Source organism: Chiloscyllium plagiosum, unplaced genomic scaffold (genome assembly GCF_037043375.1).
Source record: "Chiloscyllium plagiosum isolate Xiang-an unplaced genomic scaffold, Cpla_swu_hap1 HiC_scaffold_18, whole genome shotgun sequence".
In the NCBI taxonomy this organism is placed as follows: Eukaryota; Metazoa; Chordata; class Chondrichthyes; order Orectolobiformes; family Hemiscylliidae; genus Chiloscyllium; species Chiloscyllium plagiosum.
Window position 1 is genome coordinate 99,555,472 of NW_028270156.1, and position 23,367 is coordinate 99,578,838.

The following is a 23,367-nucleotide window of genomic DNA, read 5'->3' on the forward strand; positions in this document are numbered from 1 at the left end:
AGGCAAACACTTCTTTTGGTAGGTGTTGGATGCTCCTCTTCAAATCGCACCGCCCCCACCCAGGAAGAGGACACGTGCATGCTCCTTGCTGTACCTTGGCCCCAGATAAAGATGGCAGCCATAACCCAGCACCTCTCACTGCCTGAGGCCCAAGCCATCTTCCACTTTGCTGCAAACCAGGGACCAGGAGTTTCTAATTCAGATTAACGACCTGCACAGAGTGTCACTCAACCCTCCCAGTCTCCACTGATACATTTCATCCGGTTTCTGCTGCCACTCTCTCCTTTCCCGTTTCCTCCTCCTGCACACACAAAGGGTCATCATGGGTCCAGTGACCCTTCCTCAGAACCGATGGCAGCTGGGAAAATTAGAATCCCCACAGGAAACAGGCCCTTCGGCCCAACAATTCTACACCCACCCAGACCCATTCCCATTCCGTTTACTCACCATTTCCCCGGACTAATGCACATCCCTGAACACTACGGGAAATTTAGCTGGGCCAATTCTCCTAATCTGCACATTTTTGGACTACAGGAGATAAGGGTTAAAGAGTAAATAATAGGTGGGGACAGAGCCCAAAGAGAGACTGGAACATTTGGAAAGACAAAAGAGTGGATAACAATCCGGCTGGAAGGGCGGAAAGCTGTTAATGGAGTAGACAGGAACCTGGTAGCATCTCAGTAGCGGTGGTGGAAAAGACGGCTGATGATCTATGTTCTGATGCAAAAAAAACCCGGAGCATCCAGTTGCCCCCCACTTTAACACACAAGGCTGTTCCCAGGCCAACATCTCTGTCTCATGCTTACTGCAGTGTTCCAGTGAAGCTTGATGCAAGCTGGCAGAACACTTCAGAACATACCAAATGGCCTCCGATTTCAAGGACTGCAATTTCCCCTCCCGTGTATCTCCTCCACTTCCCACACCACTGCCCTTGGCACCCACACCTCCAACTGCAACAAGGATGGAATCCCCCTCTTCCTCACCTTCCACCCAGATACAATGCATCATCGTCTGCCATTTCCACCAACTAAAATCAGACAACACCACCAGAGATATATTTCTCTCCCCACCCCTTTCAGCATTCCCGAGACCATTCCCTCTGTGACTTCCTCATTAGATCCATGCGACCCACCAAACTATCCTCCACTCCCAGCACCTTCACTTACCACCTGTGCCCACACCTCCCCCCTCAACTCCATCCAAGGCACTACAGGATCCTCCCACATCCAGCAGAGATTTTCCTGCACATCCAATAACACCTCACTTTTTGTGTCCTTTGCTCTCGATGCGGTCTCCTCTACAGTGGGGAGTCAGGATGCCAACTTGTGGAACATTTCAGGGAACATGCACCAACCAACCCCACCGCCCTGTGGCCAAACACTTCAGCTACCCCCCTCTGCCGCCATGCTGCCAAGGACATGCAATTCCTGGGTGTCATCCACCTCCAGATCCGAGCCACCCGACCCCTGGAGGAAGAACACCTCATCTTCCACCTTGGGACCTTTCAACCACACGGCATCAAGGTTTCCTCATCTCCTCTCCCCCACCTCATCACAGATTCAACCCTCCAACTCGGCACTGGCCTGTTGAACTGTCCCACCTGTCCATCATCCTTCCCAATTATCCATTCCACCCTCTCACCACTATCCCATCTACTGGATTAGTGGTGCTGGAAGAGCTTAGCAGTTCAGGCAGCATCCAAGGAGCTTTGAAATCGACGTTTCGGGCAAAAGACCTTCATCAGGATGCTGCCTGAACTGCTGTGCTCTTCCAGCACCACTAAACCAGAATCCGGTTTCCAGCATCTGCAGTCATTGTTTTTACTACCCCATCTACATCTACCTAGCCTGTTCCTAGCTCCCTACCCCCAACCCCACACACACCTCCCTATTTATCTCTCAGCCAGCTTCCCCCACTCCCACATTTCTGATGAAGTGCTTATATGCCCAATATGTCGATTATCCTGCTCTTTGGATGCTGCCTGAATTGCTGTGCTTTTCCAGCACCACACTTTAAAGCAAGCTGGAAGAACAACACCTCATCTCCCACTCGGGGACCCTGCAATCCCATGGCTTCAACACGTTCTAGTTTCTTTGCCCCCTACCTCAAATACCAGGCCTTGTTATTACATAGCCTGCTATTACACACTACCTATGGATAACCACTAACAGTCCCCATAAACAGGTATTTACTCTCCCCCAGCCAGGTTGATATCCACTCCTTTGTCCAACTGCTCCTCTCTCTCTGTCTCTCTCTCTTTTGACTCTATCCACACCTATCATTTACTCCTTAACCCCTACCTTCTGCATATAAACCAATAGTATTTTTCTCAGTAATATCAGTACCTGAGGAAGCGTCACCGGATCCAAAATGAGAACTGATTTCTCTTCACAGATGCTGTCAGATCTGTGGAGCTTTTCCAGTACCTTGAGGTTGTTGTGTGTGATTTACAGCATCCGCAGTTCTTTTGGTTTTAATTTACCCCGAGTATTTTTTTCAGGTCTAGCAGACTGAAACAGTGTTTATCAACCCTCCCAGTCCACACTAACTCCATCTCTCTCCCAGTCCCTTCACACTCACTGAGACCCCTCCCGCTCACAGTGACACTGCGCTTGCAAAGCTCATGGTCAGGTGTTGGCCCGCTGGACCCACCCCTCATTCACTCCCTTTGGCTGGAGGATCACGCCAACTGTCCTACTGGTCTGAAGCTGTGTCAATCAGCCAGGCTCCATTGTGACATAAGTGGTGGGATCCTCCCAGATGCATCAGAGGCTGAGGGATGACCTCAAAGGTTTATTAAATCATGAGGGGCATGGGTAGTATAAATAGACAAGGTATCTTCCCTGGGGTGGAGGAGTCCAGAGCGAGAGGGCATAGGTTTAAGATGAGAAGGGAAAGACTTAAAATGGATCTGAGGGGCAATTTCTTTCACAGTGGAGTTGGTGCGTGGATGGAATCTTCTCTCGGGAAGTGGAGGAGGTTGGTACAATTATACTATTTGGCATCTGGATGGGTAAATGAATAGTAAGGGAGTAGAGGGATATGTGCCAAGTGTTGGCAAATGGGACTAGATTAGGTTGGGATATCTGGTCTGCATAGACCAGTTTAACCAAAGAGTGTGTTTTCATGCTGTACATGTCTATGGCTCTGCCCTGTGATGAGCTTCGTCATTCAGTGAATGAGACAGTGTCTCAGAGCACAGGGGCTGGGGGCTATTCAGCCTAATGGGGCTGTACACTCTCCGTCTGGAGATGGTGCCAGTCAGTCCCAACTCACCTTCCATTTGGACATAGCCCTCCAAATCCTTCCTTTAAAAAGGAAAATTGCAAATTTGTTTTGACAATAACTACTGAATCTGCATCCAGCTGTCAATCAAACTGTTCCAGACGCTCAGAACTTACTGAGTAAAATAATCTTCACGTTTTTACCCTGCATTATTTGCCACTTACCGAAAGTAGTTCATAAAAATTGTGACAATGTTAATAATTTCTCATGCTGTCTCTCTGTAAATTAAATTTCCTGGAAACAATACTGCTCCTCGTTGAAATCACTGCTTAACCTTCTCAGCTCCAAGGAGAATTTTCTGACCTTCTGCTAACTCTCCATAAAAGAGAAACCGATCTTAATTTTAATTTATTAGTGTCATAGAAATGTACAGCACAGAAACAGACCCCTTGGTCCAACTTGTCCATGCCCACCAGATATCCTAAATTAATCTCATCCCATTTGCCAGGACTTGGCTCATATCCTTCTCAAACTTGCCTGATCACATATCTAATCAGACGCCTTTTAAATGTTGCAATTGTACCAGCCTCCACACTTTCTCTGGCAGCTCATTCCATATACATACCATGTTCAGCTTGAAAACATTGCCCCTCACATCCCTTTTAAATCTTTTCCCTCACACCTTAAGCCTGTGCTCTCTGGTTTTGGACCCACCTAACGTGGGAAAAAGACCCTGGCTGTTCACCCTCACCATGTCCCTCACGAGTGTATCAACCACTGAGGTCACCTCTCAGCATCCGATGCCCAGGGAAAACAGCCCCAGCCAATTCAGCCTCTCCCTATATCTCAAACTCTCAACCCTGGCAACATCTTTGTGCATCTTTTCTGAATCCTTTCACGTTTCACAACATCATTCCTATAGCGGGGAGACCAGGAGTGAAAGCAGAATTCGAGAAGTAGGTGAATCAATGCCCTGTACAGCCCCAAAATAATGTCACAACTCCTATACTCAATACAAAACACGTTCTTCACTAGCATACCTAAGATTCCACTTTCAAGGAAGTGTGAACCTGCATTCCAAGGTCTCTTTGTTCAGCAACACTCCCCAGGACCTCCTCATTAAGTGTACAAGCCCTGCTCTGATTTGCTTTTCCAAAATGCAGAACCTCATTTATCTAAATTAAACCCATCTGCCCCTCCTTAGCCCATTTAATTGAAGTCCCATTGTACTGAGGTAACCTTCTTCACTGTCCATTACATCTCCAATTTTGGTGTCTAGTGTAAACCTACTAACCATACCTCATATATTCACATAGAAATCATTGATATAAAATGACAAAAAGCAGTGGACCCAGCACCCAGCCTGACAGCATATTTCTCACACAGTTGTTGGGTTGGGTAAGTTGTTGGCATGGACGGTACGGACTGAAGGGTCTGTTTCCATGTTATACATCTCTATGACCTTCTAGACAATTCTGTATCTAAATAGCTAGTCCTCCCTGTATTCTACAGTCTCAAACTTGCTAACCGGTCTGTTATGTAGAACCTTGTGTCTTCCTGGAGTCCAAGTTAGTGACTTCCATATACAAAGCCAGGCTGCCTCTCCCTCATCACTTCTTGCCTTTCCAATTACATGTAAATCATGTCCCTGAGAATCACATCCAACAACTTCTGTGCCACTGATTTCAGGCTCACTGGTCTATTGTTCCCTGGCCTTTCCTTCCCACCTTTCTCAAATAATTGCGCCCATCTTCCAGCACCTCACCTATGACTATCAATGACACAAATATCTCAGCGAGGGGTCCAGCAAACACTTCCCTAGATTCCCACAAAGTTCTGGGTTACACCTGAGTATGTCCCAGGGATTATTCCACCTTGCTACCGTTTAAGACATCCAGTACCCCCTCCTCTGTAATATGGACACTTGTCACGTGATCACTATTTATTTCTCCAAACACTCTAGCTGCCACATCCTCTTTCAGTAAAAGAATCTCATATAGAATCTCTCCCACCTCCTGCGGTTCCACAGACAGCCTTGATGATTTTTGCGGGTACCTATTCTCTGCCTGGTTACTCGCTTGTCCTTAGTGTATTTGTACAAACACTTTGGATTCTCCTTAAACCTATTTCCTAATGCTATCTCATGTCCCCTTTTTGCCCTCCTGGTTTACCTCGAGTATACTCCTACTGCCCCTATACTCCTCTAGGGATTCACACAAACTCAGCTGTCTGTACCTGCCATATCCCTCCTTCATTTTCTTGACCAGGCCCACAATTTCTCTCGACAGGCAGCATTCTCTACACCTATCAGCCTTGGCCTTAACAGGAACATACTGTCTATGTCCTCGCATTGTCGCAGGCCTATGGAGGCAATGGCAGATGAGGACAGAGAAGCAATCATTCCCAGTAAAGAGGTAATGTTGGGAAAGATAACAGCCTAAAGGTAGATGGGTCTCCTGGCCCATCTACCTTTAGGCTGTGGGCGGCATGGTGGCACAGTGGTTAACACTGTTGCCTCACAGCGCCAGAGACCCGGGTTCAATTCCCGCCTCAGGCGACTGACTGTGTGGAGTTTGCACGTTCTCCCCGTGGGTTTCCTCCGGGTGCTCCGGTTTCCTCCCACAATCCAAAAAATGTGCAGGTTAGGCAAATTGGCCATGCTAAATTGCCCGTAGTGTTAGATGAAGGGGTAAATATAGGGGAATGGGTCTGGGTGGGTTACGCTTCGGCGGGTCGGTGTGGACTTGTTGGGCCGAAGGGCCTGTTTCCACACTGTAAGTAATCTAATCTAAAAAGAATGCACCCAGGGAAAAAGGAGATGGCGGGGGTGGGGGGGAAATAGCAAATACAACTCGTAATAATCCACTAAAATTTGTTGGATTCTGGGATGGTTTTGACAGAATGGAAGCTACAAATGTGGTGCCACTATTTTTCAAAAAGGACCCGTTAGCTTAACTTCTGTAGCGGAGAAAATGCTTGAATCTCTCAAAGAAGTAGTGGTGAGATATCTGGGTAGAAATTGTCTCATTGAGCAGACACAGCATGGATTCATGGAAGGTAGGTCATGTATAACGCATTTACTGGAATTATTTGAAGATACGACGAGCACGTTGGACATGGGGTACTCGGTGGATGTGGTGTATCTGGATTTCTAGAAGGTACTCGACAAGTTGCCACACAAAGGCTGCTGTATAAGGTAAAGATGCACGGCATTGTGGGTAATGTATTATCATTGATACAGGATCGGTTAACCAACAAAAAATAAAGAACGGGGATAAATGGGTGTTTGGATTACTTTTGGCACTACAACGGTTTATAATTTACACAAATGTTTTGGAGTTGAGGACCAAGTGTACGGTGTCAGAGTTCACATTTGATACAAAGATGAGGTAGAGCAATGTCTGGAGAGACCACTGTCAGTCTGCACAGGGATACAGATAGGTTAAGTGAGTGGGTAAGGATCTGGTGGATGGAGGACAATGTTGGGAAATGTGAGGTTATCCATTTTAGTTGGACTAACAGCAAACTGATGACGAACTGGTGAAAAATTGCAGCAGGCTGCTGTACAGAGGGAGCTGGGTATCCTTGTGCATGAATCACAGGAAGTTGGTTTGCAGGTGCAGCAGGTAATTAAGACAGTGAAGGGAATATTGTCCTTCATTGCTAGAGGGATGGTTATGCTGCAGCTATACAGTGTGCTGGGGAGGCCACACCTGGAGTACTGTGTACAGGTTTGGTCCCCTTACATTAGCAAGGATGTACTGGCACAGGAGGTTCACTAGCTTGAGTTGGGAGTTGAGAGGGTTGGCGTATGTGGAGAGATTGAGAAAACTGGTTCTATCGTCATTGTAATTTAGAAGAATGGGAGGTTGGAGAGGAAAAAATAAAACTTTGAAGGAAGTAGATAAGACAGAAGCAGGGAGGTTATTTCCACTGGGGACGGGTGAAACTAGAGCATAACCTCAAAATAAGGGGAGCAGATTTAGGACTGAGTTCAGGCGGAGCTTCTTCAGGTAAAGGGTTGTGAATCTGTGGAATTCCCTGCCGAGTGCAGCATTTGACGTTATCAACTTGAATGCCTTTAAGGCAAAATGTAGATTTGTGAACAGGAAAAGAATTAAGGGTGATGGTGAGAGAGCAGGAAAGTGGAGCGGAGGCCATGAACAGATCAGCCCTGATCTTGTGGATGGCAGAGCAGGCTTGAGGGGCCAGATGGCTTACTCCTGCTCTTATTCCTTATGTTCTTATGTTCCCACTTTCCAGCCGTCCCTTTCCCTGGGAATAACCTCCCGCAAATAAATTTTGAAAGTGCTTGCCTTGTGCTGTGAAAATTGGCCTTTGTCTAATTTAGAACCTTAACTTTTAGATCTGGTCTATTATTTTCTGGAACTATTTTAAAACTAGTAGAATTATCAGAGAATCCCGACAGTGTGGAATAAGACCATTCATCTCATCACACTGACACTGACCCTCAGAGTCGCCTAACCTCCCCCTGCAACGTTGCATTTCCCAGGGCCATCCTGCACATCCCTGACCACTATGGGCAATTCAGCCTGCATAATCCACCCAACATGAACATCCTTGAACACTGTGGGCAATTCAGCCTGGACAATCCACCCAACCTGCACATCCCTAAACACTGTGGGCAATTCAGCCAGGATAATCCACCCAACCTACACATCCATGAACACTGTGGCAATTCAGCCTGGATAATCAAACTTACCCAGCATATCTTTGCACTGTGGGAGGAAACCAGAGCACCCAGATGAAACCCACGCAGACAACCCCAATAAGGAGATCATCCCTTCCTTATTTCCCAGTTCCACCCAAATAACTTCACTGGACGTACTCCCAGGAATGTCCTCCCTAAGCACAATCTTAATGCTGTCCCTAATCAAAAATGCCACTCCCCCTCCTCTTGTCCTCTTTTCTATTCTTCCTATAGCATCTATACCCGGAAACATTAAGCTGCCAGTCCTTTCTATAATACCCATGATATCCCAGTGTCATGTTCAAAACCATACCCTGAGCTCATTTGCCTTCCCTGTCAGGCCTCTTGCATTGAAATAAATGCAGTGTAACTGCTAAATCCCACCTTGTTCTGTGTCTTGCCCTTGCCTGCAATGACTATTTGCCTTCTGAACTGTACCAGCCTCAGAGATATCTCTTTTCTCACTAGCTATTTGCGATCACACCTACTCCTCACTGATTTACTGCCTCCCGAGTAGCATTAACAAATCTCCCTGCCTCGATATTAGACACCTTCCAAATCAGGTACAATCCATCCTTCTTACGCAGGTCAATTCTACCCCAGAGTTGATCACAATGATCCAAAAATGTGAATCCTTTTCCCCTGCACCAGCTCCTTAGCCACTCATCCAGCACCTCCTCCTTCTCTGTAATATGGACTTTTTTTTCAAGATATCACCATTTATTTCCCCACTATCTATATCTCACATGCACTTCTCCACAGTAAACACTGATACAAAATACTTGTTTCCCTCTCTCACCCATCGCCTGCAGCTCCACACAATGGCTACCTTGCTGATCTTTGAGGGTCTCTATTTTCTCCTAGTTAGCCTTTTGTTCTTCATGTATTTATAAAAGCCTTTTGGATTATCCTTAACCCTATTTTCCAAAGCTATCTCACGTCCCCTTTTTGCCTCCTGATTTCCCTCTTAATTATACTCCTACTGCCTTTATAATCAAAGGATTTTTGGATTGGAATAAATACAAAATATTACATCTTGATAAAACAAACAAAGGCAGGACTTACACTCATTACAAGTAAGGCGTTGAGTAGTGATATGGAACAAAGAGACCGAGGGCTTCACGTGTTTGAAGTTCGTGTTACATGTAGACAGGGTGGTTAAGAAAGTGTTCAAGCACACTTACCTTCATTTTTCACACCTTTGAGTATAGGAATTGGGACGTTATGTTGAGGTTGTTCAGGATGTTGGAGAGGCCTCTTCTGGATTTCTAAACCCAGCTCTGGTTGTGCTGTTATAGGAAGGATATCATTAAATCAGAGCAGGTTCAGAAGAGATTTACTGGAATATTAATGGGAATGGAGGGATTGTGTTATCAGGAAAGGGTGGGACTTTTTTCACTGGAGTTTAGGAGGTTGAGGGGTGACCTTATTAAAAGGTTTATGCAATCGTGAAGAGTGTAGATAAAGGTGAATGGCTGGGAGAGAGGGGAGTTCAAAATTCGGGTGCATTCATTTTGAGAAGAGATGAGAAAGATTAGAGAAAAGACATTAGGGATTTTTTTTAAAAATTACATGTGTGGAATGAACTTCCAGAGGAAGTGGTAGTTGTGAATACAATTACGATATTTAAAAGACATTCAGATAAGTACGCAAATAGGAAATATTTGGATGGATGTGGACTAAACGGAGGCAGGTACAATTAGTTTAGTTTGGAATTATGGTCGGCATGGACTGGTTGGACCACAGGGCCTGTTTCCTTGCTGTATAACATTAGGACTCTCATTATCACTGTCTCCAAATTCCTCCATCCTCACAACTCTCCCGATCACTGTCACCTCATCCAGCTTCACAACTCTTCCTTATTCATATGATTCCTCTCCAGCCACAAAACGCTCCCTATCTCTAATCTCCTCCAGTTTCTCAAATCTCTGCTACATGTGCCTTTCTTTCATTCCAGCCTTAAGGATACCCTCGTTCACTCCGATTGGTTGGAAGATAAACTGGTACTGCCTCGTGTTCCAGTCCCACCCTCTGCCTCCTGTTGGCCTGCGCTGACATCAATCACCTGAGGCCCATTGTGAGGTGAGTGGTGGTATCCTCCCTCTCTGCCCTCGGATGAGCTTCATCATTCACAGTGAATGGGGCAGTATCACAGAGCTTGGGGCTGGGGGCTATTCAGCCCATTGGGGCTATACTCTCTCCCTCTGGAGATGCTGCAAATCTGTCCCAACTCCCCTCCCATTTGCCCTTAGCCCCCCAAACCTTTGCTTAAAAAGTAAAATTCCAAATCTATTTATGAATAACTGCTGAATCTGTGTCCAGCTGCCATTCAGACTGTTCCAGATGCTCAGAATTTACTGAATAAAATAATGTTCACATATTCACCCTGCATTAGTTGCCAATTACTTGAAAATAGTTACTAAAATTATGACGTTGTTAACAATTCCTCTCTCTCTCTGCAAATTAAATACATTGGAAACAAATCTGCATCGGGTCGAAATCATTGCTTAACATTCTCAGCTCCAAGGATAATTATCTGTGCTTCTGCTAGCTCTCCACAAAAGAGGAACACATCTTATTTTCATTTATTAGTGTCAGATGTACAGCACAGAAACAGACCTTTGGTCCAATTGGTCCATGCCAACTAGGAATCCTAAACTAATGGAGTCCCGTTTGCCAGCTATTGGTCCGTATCATTCGAAACCCTTCCTATTCATGTACCCAATCGGATGCCTTTTAAATGTTGTAATTCTATCAGCCTCCACTACTTCATCTGGCAGCTCATTCCACACATACATCACGCTCAGCTTGAACACGTGGCCCCTTAGATTCCTTTTAAATTTTTGCCCTCTCAACTTAAGCCCGTGTGCTCTTGTTTGGACCCATCTAACCTGGGGGGAAAAGACTCCGGTTGTTCACCATATCCATGCCCCTCGTGATTTTATAAATCTCCGTAAAATCACCTCTCGGTCTTTGACTCTCCAGGGAAATTAACCCCACCCTATTCAGCCTCTCCCTTTAGCTCAAATCCTCCAACCCTGGCAAAATTGTTGTAAATCTTGTCTGAACTCTTTCAAGATTCACAACACCCTTCCCAAAACAGGGAATTTTGAACTTAAAACAGAATTCCTGAATGGCTTAATCAATGTCCTGTCCAGCCATAATATAACGCCCCAGCTTCTGTATTCAATGCATTGACCAATAAATATAAGTGTACCAAACGCAACCTTCACTCGCCTCCCTACCTGCAACACCACTTTCAAGGAACAATGAACCTGCACACCATGGTTTCTTTGTTCAGCAACACTCCCCAGGATTTTACCATTAAGTGCATACGTCCAGCCCTGATTTGCCTTTCCAAAATACAACAGCTCATACTTATCTAAATTGAACTCCATCTGCCATTCCTTGCTCCAATGGCCCATCTGATCAAGATCCTGTTGTATTCTGAACTAACCTTCTTCACTGTCCACTACACCTCCAATTTTGGTGTCTTCTGTAAACCTACTGACCATACCTCATATTCACATCCAAGTCATTTATTTAAGGACCCCATATCCATTCCTGCAGCACACAGCTGCTCACAGGCCTCCAGTCCACAAATCAACCCTCCGCCGCCTACCTTCAAGCCAGTTTTGTATCCAAATGTCTGGTTCTCCCAACATTCAATGTTATCTAACCTTGCTAACCAGTCTGCTCAGTGTCCATACAGACAACGTCCACAGTCTGCCTTTAAAAAAACTCAATCAAGTTAGAGAGAGAGAATTTCCCACACACAAAATTTCCCACGTTGACTATCACTAATCATTCCTCGTCTTTCCAAATACATGTAAATCCTATCCCTCAGAATCCCTTCCAACAACTTGCCTGCCACTGACGTCAGAGTGACTGTCCTCTTGCTCCCTGGCCTTTCCTTACTACTTTTTAAAATAATGGCACACATCTTCCAACACCTCACCTGTCATAAACGATGATATAAATATCTCAGGGAGGGGCACTGCTATCACTTTCCTAGCTTTCCACAAATTTCTGGGATACACCTTGCTACGATTTAAGACATCCAGTACCACCTCTTCTGTAATATGGACACTTTTCAAGCTATCACTATTATTTCTCCAAACTCTCTCAAACAGAATAGCATAGTATCTCTCCCACTTCCTGTTGTTCCATAGATGGCCTTCTTGATCTTTAAGGTGTCCTATTCTCTGCCTGGTTATTATTTTATCCTTAATGTATTTGAAGAATCTCTTTGGATTCTCCTTAAACTATTTCCTAGAGATATGTCATGTCCCCTTTTTGTTCTCCTGATTACCCTCGAGTATATTCAGTAAAAACGTGATCCTGTACTCTCAGTTCCTCTGCTTCTGCCATATGTGCTCCCAGGAGAAGCAATTCCACTCCAGGACATCCCAGAAAAGGTTTCCTACTTCAAGCACCACATCTCCCTTCCACGTGATCAACAATGCCCTTCAATGCATATCCTCCACTTCCTGCACCTTCGCCTTTACATCAGCCCTCCAACCACAAGAAGAATATAATCCACCGGTCCTCAGTTGCCACCCCAGTTATCACCAGATAAAGCGCCATTTCCGCTACCTACAGTCAGACCCCACCACCTCGAATATATTTCCCTCCCCAGCCCTTTCTATGTTCCGCAGAGACCATGGGAATTTTGGTGCTGATGTGCTGTCCTACGGATACCTCAGTCACTCACCCTGCCAAATGGCCTAGTGATATTTTGGCTAAACGGTTAATCCAGATACCCAGATAACGTTCTGGAGCCCTGGGTGTGAATCCTGCCATAGCAGTTGGTGGAATGTGAATTCGATAAAAATTTGGAATTAGGAATCTATGAAAGACTATGAATCCATTGTCGATTGTTGCGAGGAAAAAAAAAATCCCATCAGATTCACTAATATCCTTCAGGGGAGGAATCTGCCATTCTTAACAGGTCTGACCTACATGTGACTCCAGACCCACAGCAATGTGGTTAACTCTTTACTGCCCTTTGGGCCCAGCCAGTGACACCCTCATCCTGTGAATGAATAAAAAAGGTCAAGTCTTGTATACAACCATACTATTCTTACAGATAAGTGATGTCTTTGTAAATTTGCTTCTCAATTCCCCGCTGACTATTGGGGAAGGGGTGAGGAGGGTTCAATAGTACAATCCCAGTAAGGAGATCATCCTTTTCTTATTTCTCAGTTCCACCTGTATAACTTGCCTCGATGTACTCCCTGGAATACCCTCTTGAAGCCCAGCTGTAATGTTATCCCTAATCAAAAATACCACTCCCCCTGCTCTGTTGCCCCCTTTCTATCTTTGCTATAGCATCTATACACTGGAACATTAAGCTGCTAGTCCTATCCACCATTAAGTCATGCCTTTGTAATTGCTATACTATCCCATTGCCATGTTCAAACCTATGCCCTGAGCTCATCTGCCTGACCTATCGGGCCTCCTGCATTGAAATAAATGCAGTGTAACTGCTCAGTCCTACCTCGTTCTCTGCCATGCCTTTGCCTGCCTTGACTGTTTGACGTCTGAATTGTACCAGCCTCAGACTTCGCTCGTCCTCTCTTTCGGTTTCCCCACATTTCTTCACTGGTCTAATGCCTCATGAATAGCACTAGCAACTCTTCCTTTCCAGTGCAGGTACAATCCATCCTTCTGATGGAGGTCAATTCTACCCCACAAGAGATTCAAATGATCCAATAATGTGAACTCTTCTATTCCTATGTCATTGATACCATTAAACAACAGCCTCTCCTCAAAATGATTATTCTCCCCTTTAAGAATATTCTGCTCCCTCTCTGAGACATCCTTATACAAAACTTACACATTCGAATAATAGACCTTACACTCATCAGGTCATCATAAAAGGATTACATGACACTTTGAAGGTTTGGGGAGACCTTTTGAGCGAATGCGATGATTCAAAGGAGAATTTTTAAGCAGCAAATGGGATTGATCTGGAACACAATACTCACACACACACAATGCAAATATCCAGATCCTGATATACTGAGTAATTCAATCAGAGTTTAGCAGAATATTTACTGAGATTACCATCTGAATGTCAACCAGTAATACCCTGTAATACAAGTTTATAAAATCTGTCACTATCAGTCCAAGTTAGAAACCCACACTATCCCCTCCTCGTGGCCCAGGATGACTGTACACATTATCCTTGAGGACAACAGCACTCAACTCAGGGGGAAATCTGTGGGTTTCTAGGAGATTCCAACTTGAGATCTCATGTGACTGAACACAGCAGTTCTTTGACACATTGGAGAAAATGATCCAAGCGTCAGTGAGATATGGGGAACAAGAATTACTTTCTTTTCTTTCATTCCGTGCTGCCGCTCTGCCTCATCAGTAAGACATGGGTGTGAAAGGCTAATGCCTAACGATGGGCAAGTTGTCTCCATCCTGGCCAATGGGTAGAAAGATCCTCTCAAATCACTCCAAAGCGTATCCCTAAAAAGATAGCAACTCTCTCTGTTTCCCACTGCCCAGTGCTCCCAGTAAATGTTTGGAAGAATGGGAAGGGGAGATATCTTCTAGAAAAGGCATAACTGTAAAGGTCTAAGAGGATTATGAAAAGAGAGAGATGCACAGGAGAAGGGAGCAACAAGTTACCAGATGGGGTGTAACTTGGGAAAATGGGAAGTTGCTCATTTTGGAGGAGATAATAAAAGAACAAAGTATTATTTAAATGGTGGAAACTGTAGAAAGCTGCACCACAAAGGGACCGGGGTAATTGTACAGGAAACACAGAAAGCTACCACACAGTTACAACAGGGAAGCAGGAAGAGGAATGGAACGTTTTGTTTCAAAGGTTCTCAGTATTAGAGTTTGGAGTGTATACCTGAGAGTACCGTGTGGAAGTGCTGGTGAGACCCCCATATCTGCAGTAATGAGAGCAGTTTTGGTCCCTTTAGATCAGGAAATGTGTCACTTTATTGGAGGCATTTCAGGGAAGATTCAATGAGATGATCCCTGGTTTGGAGGGATTATCTTTTAAATAAAGACTGAAAAGGTTGGGACTCTACTCACTGGATTTTGGAGAAAGAGAGGTGATCTCATTGAGACAGATGGAATTCTTAGGGGGTTTGACAGGATAAATAAAAAGAGGATGTGTCTGAGGGTAAATACTGAGAGGGGAGTCTGAAACCAGATTCCGAGTCACGGAATCAAAGATTCTGTTTTTTATTCAGGTTTAAGGCGACACAGACGAGAGTAAGGGGTTTCAGTGGCAATGGAGCTGGGGTGAGGTGGAGAAAAGCAACGTTTAAGAGATTGGAATTCCTGGGGTTGTGATTGTGTGGATGTCTGATCAGAAGGTCATCTTGGGGTCAGATATAACAGCAATATTGTGAAAAGTGTCGTTCTGCCTCAGAGTTCTGCCTCAGAGTGGGAGGGAGGGGCTCAGCAGAAAGGTAAAGGTAAGGCAATGGGTTTAACCGTGCCAATGTGTCATTGGAGGAAATTGAAGCTAATCGAGTAGTGGGAATGTGATAAGCAGTTTGATAACTGAGTAACAGTGGAGTAATGGAGAGGGATGATGGGGATGGAGAGCTGGGCATCGTCAGTGTACATGTCAAACCTAACAGTGTTTTTGGACGATATCACTTCCTGGCACTATGTACGTGAGATACAGGAGAGACCAAGGATCGATCGTTGAGGGAAACCAAATGCAAGGAATTCAGAAAGGAAAGGGAGAGTGGAGATGGAGCAGGATTTTCCAACAACGGTGAGGTCAAATATTAGTTTTTCACAGAATGGGAGAGAAGGACATAACCAGAAAAGACCAACAGAGAGAACAAGGAACAATATCTATGAATTGGCGAGGGGGATGATGAGGCAGCAGCGGAGGAAAGAGAGTTGGAAAATGAGTTTAGCGAGATTAGGGTAAAGGTGAGCTCTGATAAGGCTTGACAAGAGACTGGAGAAAGATGTAGTTTTAGGACAAAAACCAGGAACACCACGTGAGGCAGTTTGACTCAGTGGGCTCGTGGGAGGGAGAGAAGCAGCAGATCGTATTATCTCAGTCTTAGTGACAGAGAAACTCCATGTGCTCCTCACTCGTGTTGGAGGGGAGGATGGAGGAGACAGGATGATGGACAGTGTTTTACAAAGAAACAAAACCAGGGTTAGTGATATTTAAAATGAGTTAACAAACCTGATGTATTTAGCTTTTATCCAGAATATTAAAACAAACGACTGAAGTCCTGGTTCGAATCCCGTCTTGGCAGATGGTGGAATCTGAATTCAAGTAAAAAAAAGTGTTAGGAATCTCCTGATCTCCATGGAACCATTTTCAATGGTGAAAAACATCCTGCCAACCTGACAGCGGCCCAGCCAGCTACTCACTGTATTAATCACTGCAAAGTCTCAACACAGGAATGAAACTGGATGAACCAGTTGGCAACTAACAAGGCACCAGAAATTACAACCACAGATTCAGCCCTCTCAATGGTGCAACGTCCTCCTCACTAACATATGGTTTTTGGTGCCAAAATGTGGAGAGCTGTCTCACAGACTAGTCAAGGAACAGCCTGACATACTCATACTCACGGAATCATCCCTTACAGACAATGACCAGACACTACCATCACCATCCCGAGATATCGAGAGTGTGGTGCTGGAAAAGCACAACAGGTCAGGCAGCATCCGAGGAGCAGGAGAATCGGCGTTTCGAGCCTAAGCCCTTCATCAGCCTGACCTGCTGTGCTTTTCCAGCACCAGACTCTTGACTCTGATCTCCAGCATCTGCAGTCTTCACTTTCTCCTGAAATCACTGGATATGTCCTGTCCCACCGGCAGGACAGACCAGGCAGAGGTGGTGGCACAGTGGTGTACAGACAGGGAGGATTTGCCCTGGGAGTACACAGCATTGGCTCCGGAGACCAGGAAGTCTCATGGCTCCTGCCGATTACCACGTACCGTCCTCCCTTGGCTGATGGATCAGTTCTCCTTCATGTTGAACAACATTTGGAGGAAGCACTGAGGAAGTAAAATGGTGTCAAACGTACTCAGGGTACAGGATTTCAATGTCCACAATCGAGACTAGCTCTGCAACAGAATTACTGACTGAGCTGGTCAGATCCTAAAGGAAATAGCTGCTCAACTGAGTCTGCAGCGGGTGGTGAGGGAACCAACAAGAGTGTAAAACATACTTGATCTCATTGTTAAGATTTGACCAGCGGCAGATACATCTGGCCATGACAGTATCAGTAAGAGCGACCATCACACATTCCTTTTGGAGACAAAGTCTTGCCTTAAAGTTGAGAAAAACCTCCACAGTGTTGAGTGGCACTATCACCGTTCTAAATGGGACAGACTTTGAAGAGATGTAGGATCTCAAACTGGATATCTCTGAGGCACTGTGGGACATCAACAGCAGCAGAACTGTACTCCAGCACAATCTGTAATCTCATGGGTTTGTAAATCCTGCTCTCACCCATCACAATGGACAGTAAAGGAGGGCATACCATGTGCAGCACCAGGCAGACTTAAAACTGAAGTGCCAACCTGGTGAAGCTACCAAACAGGACCATCTGCATATCAAACAGCATCAGCAGCAAGCAACAAAGCTAAGTGATCCTACATCCAATGGAACAGATCGGAACTCTGCAGTTCTGCCACACCCAGTTGTGAACAGTGATGGACAATTAAACAACTCACTGGAGGAAGCATCACAGATATCCCCACCCTTACTGATCGAGAGGCCTCACACCTCCATGCACCAGATAAGGTGACAGCATTTGCAGCAATCTTCAGCCAGAAGTGCAAAGTGGGATTATCCATCTTAGCCTTCTACAGTGGTTTCTAACATCACAGATGAGAATTTTAAGCCAGTTCGATTAAGTTTGAATAACATCAAGAAATGGTTAAGTCGTGCAAAAGCTACGGGCCTTGCCAATATTCTGGAAATAATACTGATGGCTTGTGCTCCAGAACTTGCCACCCACCGAGCCAAGTACCGCTCCAGCACTGGCATCTACCGACAATGTGGAACATTGCCCAGGCATGTTCAACACAAAAGCACAGGGCAATCCAACCCAGGAAATTTACATCTATCAGTCCACACTCGATCAGCAGTAAAAAGTGATGGAAGGTGTCATCAACAGGGCTACCAAGCAGCAGCTGCTCAGCAACAGCCAGCTGAGTGACACCCACTTTAGGCTCCACCAGGGCCACTCAGCTCCCGATTGTGTTACCGCTCTGATTCACAACCTGACAACCAGCTGAATCCCAGAGGTGAGGTGAGTGTGATAACTCAGTCCCACTCCAAGACCACTATTTCTAGCTGATTCCATCCTTGTCTCAGCTCATATACGTTCATCCAACTTGTGTTATCTCCAGACTTCATTTTCCAAACACACTCAGGGCCAGCTTCCCACATTCAACCTCCCTGTAATCTCAAGAAAGTCTAAATCTCTGCTTGTTGATTCATCAAAAGGCTCCTAATTATAATCAACAGCATACAGCCATAGAGACGTACAGCAAGGAAACAGAGCCTTCGGTCCAACCCGTCCATGCCGACCAGACACCCCAACCCAATCTAGTCTCACCTGCCAGCACCTGGCCAATATCCCTCAATTTAGAATCCTCACACTTGATTTAATTCCTGGCTGTGATCATCCCTAGCTCCCTGCACCCCACACACTGTGACACCTCGACAACACATTTTCTTTAAGACTCCCAACCATTTGTTAATTCATTACTTCACCTGTGTGGATGTTTCTACAGTTGCTGAAGCAGCATAGTCTGAAATTCACAGCCAAAACCTCACAGGTCTGCTTTCCACCTTTAAGACATCCCTCAAAACCTGTTTTTTGGCAATGCTTTTGGTCACCTGACCTAATATCTCCATCTCTGGTCTTATGACTAAAGTTCTCAAGAGTACTTTTGTGAAATTATAAGCATGATAATAAAAATACAAACTGTTGCTGAAATAGACATTATTTTCAAATCAACACTGTTGCTGAATGAATAATCTATAATGCCACTTACCCAACCACATTGTAGGAGCACCTTCACCACACAAACTGCAGCTGTACAAGAAAGTCAAACATCACCCTCTCCACAAGCAACAGGGTTTTGGCATTGATCACTGGTACCTGTGGAAGGAGAAACACAGTTGATGTTTCAGGGAGTGCAAAATGGATTACAGGGAATGAAAATGGTGCAGAATTTGATAGTCAGAAATGGAAGGAAAATACACTTGCTTGTTGGAAAAAAGAATTCTTGACTGTCAAAAATATTCAAGAAAAAAGTAATCTGATAATAGAGCAGTACATGGTCAGGGGCTGGGCTGCAGTGAAAAACTCATTTACAAAGGGTCTAAAAAAGTTTTAATACAGTAGTTAACAGACCAAAAATACACCTATGGTTCGAGACTGAGGAAGCTAGATATTGACAAAGTGGTGATGAGGGAGCCCAGATGTGAATCAGAGCTGTATTGGCTGCTATGATCACAAAGACTCTATACCAGAGAAAGGCTGCACATGCGCCTGGCTGCACCTTGCCCCCTACAAAGATGGCGGCTCCGCACGTGTACAGTGAATCGTTGCCCCAAATAAAGATGGCGGCGCTCACTCAGGCCTGCAGCCGCGCTGAGGCAATTCCCCATTTACTGCAAACACGGGACTGGGACGTTCAAATTTGGATTTTCCGACGTGCACAATTTGTTTGTAAAACCTCTCCGCTCGTAGCAGCACAGTTTTTCTCCGGTTTCCCTGTTTATTTCTTTCCTTACCGTATCCTTTCTCTCCATAACTTGCCGAACATTCATTACAGCGGCTCTGCGCCGCACGCGAGGGTGATCACATGGTTTAGTTTAGCTCCGCCCTTCAGTCACTTTGATTGGTTGGAGGACCAACATCCCGCTTGGTCATCCAGCCTCGCCCACTGTTCTTTCATTGGTCTGGTGCTGAATCGATCACCCGGGGGTCACTTTGTTGGCTAGAGCATGCGCAGTGTGTCCTGCTTTAGCTGATATGTTGGGTAATGTGATGGGAGAGTTCACTGAGGGTAAGAATTCCCTTTGTGTGAGCTCTGCAGGAGATTTCCTTTATTCATGGAGGGAATTGCCTTCCTACTCATGACTGTATAGGTGTGATTGATGAATCAATGCCTTCTGAATCAGTACATAAACACCCCATTTTCACATCTGAGGTCTTTAGCACAATGTATCACGCTCTTCTTTGGAAACAAAAAAAAACATGAAATGGAGCCTCAAGAAATCGGAGCAGGAGTAGACAATTCATCCCTTTAGCTTGTTCCCCCATTCTATCAGATCATGGCTGGGCCAACCCAGACCTCAACATCTCTTTTATGCTTGATCCGCAAAGCCCTCAACATTTCAAAAATCTATCTGCCCTCTTTTAAAATAATTTGAGATAGAATCACAGATTCCCTACTGTGTAGAAACAGGCCCTTCAGCCCAACAAGCCAGAACAACCCTCCGAAGAGTAACCCAACCATTCCCCTCCCACATTTAACTTTCACAATTGTTTGGGCGAGAAAATTCTAGCCATTCACTGAGAGAAAAAATTCTTTACTTTTTCTAAAAAGAATGTTCCTTTATGTAATGTCCCTGGTTTGAGACTTCACTGGTGCTAGAAGATCTAGTCAACATCTACCCTGTCAAGTTCCTCAGAATCTTGTTGACATAAGATCACCCCTGCTTATCTATTCTTGATAGGTCAACCCTTTCGTCCTGAAAGCAGCTAAGTGAATCTTTTTTGAATGGTCTCCGATGTTGGTTTACCCTTTATTAAATATAGGAGCTAACATTGTATACAGTACTCCAAGTAAGGACTCAGCAACAGCCAGTGTGGTTAACCAATCCTCAGCCCATGCCAATGCATTACCCCGATAACATGAGCTCCTAAATTGTGCAATTAACTTTTATGTAGCACCTTATCATTTACATTTTGAAAATCCAAATACAGAACATCATTGGATTGCCCTTTATTAGCCCTGCTTGTTATCTCCTCAATGAACTGTCGTAAATTTGTCAAATATAGTTTCTCTTTCACAAAACCCAGTCTACCATGTTTAATGATAAGCTTTTCTAAATGTCCTGCAATTTATTTCTTTAATATTCGACTCTGTAGATTCTTTCAGTAGATTTGCTAAGTATGATTCCCCTCTCTTAAATCCATGCAGAGTCTGTCCAATCCTGTCACCGTTCAGTAAGAAACCTGACTGTACTCCAATATAGTTAGTAAATGTATCTGCATTTATTTTTAAAAATTGATTACTTAAAAATGCTGGACCCATGCAATATCAATGAATTAGTGACTCTGAATTTGGGTTATCATGTTTTTTTTTGTTCATTCCTTTTTGTACTGTGTTATGCAGACAGCACCAAGTGATCACTCTTAATTGTGAGTAACTTTGAAAATAATATATTTTAAAAATGACATCCCAAAATGCTGCATCAATATTGTGCAAGGAGGATTTTGCATTCAATAGTGTGCAGATAAAATTGAACAGATTTTTGCTGCAATTTGGCCAGATTGCAGGTTATACCAAAGTGGCAACTCTGTTGTCAAATTCTTACTTGACACTGCCCAAGGCGATACTGATGGGACTGATTTGCCATTCTTGTTCACCAGCTTTATTTCCAGGTTTAATCGTATAATCATTCTAGAGCTTGTAATTTTAGACAACTTCTCTTTTAGGTACATATGTAAATATCATACTGAAATGTTGCACTGAATGGTACCAAATCTGAAATTAGTCTCTAATCTGATAGTAACATGTTCTGACCCTTCTACGTATGTACTGGCATAAGTCTATGCCAGTTATTTTTTTGAAGCCTGTGATTCCTGATGAAGGGCTTATGCCCGAAACATCAACTCTCCTGCTTCTCGGATGCTGCCTGACTTGCTGTGCTTTTCCAGCATGACACTTTTCAACTCTGATGTCCAGCTTCTTTGGTCATCACTTTCTCCTTTGATCAACAAAAATTATTCTTGGTTTAATCTTCTCAAAGTGCAATACGAACCAATTCATGAAATTCAGATATCTCACATTTACCTTAACTATGTGAAGGCTAAGACATTACTAAATTATTATCAGTAATTGAAACCGTGCTGACAAACTTGTGCAGTATCAATGCCTCACCTTTAGAGTGTTCCCAGATATCGCGCAGCTGCAGTATTTTGTTTTGCACTCAGCTATATGTTGTTCTCACTTGTTTCTTTGTGAAAGATTACAAAATTAACTTGGATGAATGAACTTATGATTTCTTTAACCAATGTTGGGAGAAAAAAAAGTCAGTATTTCAAGTACTGATAAAGTAAAATAAACTGATAATCAGTAGAAAGGGTTTAAGATGGATATGCAACAAATGCTGGCAAATGGGATTAGATTAATTTTTGATATCTGGTCAGCATGGGCAAGTTGGACTGAAGGGTCTGATTTTGTGTTGTACAACTGTGACTTCATTCTCTCAGTTATTCAAGAAGTTGAATACTTCGAGGAGGAAAAGGAGAATTTATGCAGAGATTGCACTTGAAATGATAATTGAGGTATATCAAACTCACATTGTTTCATGACCTTTTCCTCTGGGTTCTTCAATGAACAAAGTTGTTTTATTATCTGAATAACTACGTATCATGTGATTTGTTTTGCACAAAATATTTCGTTAGGATCTGGTGAACTATTAAGAAGTGTTCATGTTTAAAATTTAGGCAGCGTGATTATTAAGCAAGAAAAGGTTAGGGTTTTACTCCCACTGACTCATTGCTCTATAAAAGATAACAAGCTTTTTTATCTTTTCTGGGCACTGAATATATGGAAGTCAATTCTGAAGGAAAAAATCCTCGTCGGTAATGTTCCCACATATGTGAAGTAATTGCTTCTGGTCATTCTTCAGGTTATAGAGGCTCGGAAAGAAATGAGTTGGCCAAAGTTAGCAACATCATTTGGATGGACTATGCTCATTGGGGAAACTTGCAGGATCTGTAGAAGAAACACGTGTTTCAGAGTGTATGCAATAAACCTGAACATTGTTATTTTTTTCATAGAGCTTGGGACCTAACTGGAGCATCACCGAAGTTGGTATTGTTTGTTAAATTTCCAAACTTGCCAAATTATTGTTGGTAAATGCAGGTGACTTTATCAAAGCAGATTTCACACTCCCTAGCCAGGAATTTGATCCCAATTCTGTCAGTCCATCCATTCCTATGGATAACAGGTATTTTAAATGTGAGCACTCCATTTAACTATTTGAATTGAATACTTCAGTGGTTACGTCCTCTTGGATTCTTAATTTCAAATTACTCAATGTGATTTTTTTGTCCCCCCTGAATTTGCCAAGCACTGGGCAGTTCTGGGATATTCCAAATATTTACAATAGATGCATTTACATATTGAAGGCATCCTGGCAGATTTGAATACCTTTCAGG

The 23,367-nt window shown here is 44.0% G+C and overlaps 1 long non-coding RNA gene across 3 annotated transcripts in view; it reads right to left on the reverse strand.

Annotated features, from left to right (window-relative positions):
• Window positions 1–19,743, reverse strand: part of LOC148147113 (uncharacterized) — a 62,123-nt gene extending 42,380 nt beyond the window's left edge. For 2 of the 3 annotated variants that reach the window (XR_015760246.1, XR_015760247.1), the window contains exons 1-4: window positions 19,704–19,743; window positions 18,959–19,065; window positions 16,122–16,204; window positions 9,121–9,225 (exon numbers count right to left, since the gene is read on the reverse strand). This is a non-coding gene — a long non-coding RNA (uncharacterized LOC148147113). The remainder of the gene's footprint in view (window positions 1–9,120; window positions 9,226–16,121; window positions 16,205–18,958; window positions 19,066–19,703) is intronic. The other variant, XR_015760248.1, reaches the window with a different exon arrangement.
• Between the last annotated feature and the right edge of the window lie 3,624 nt (window positions 19,744–23,367).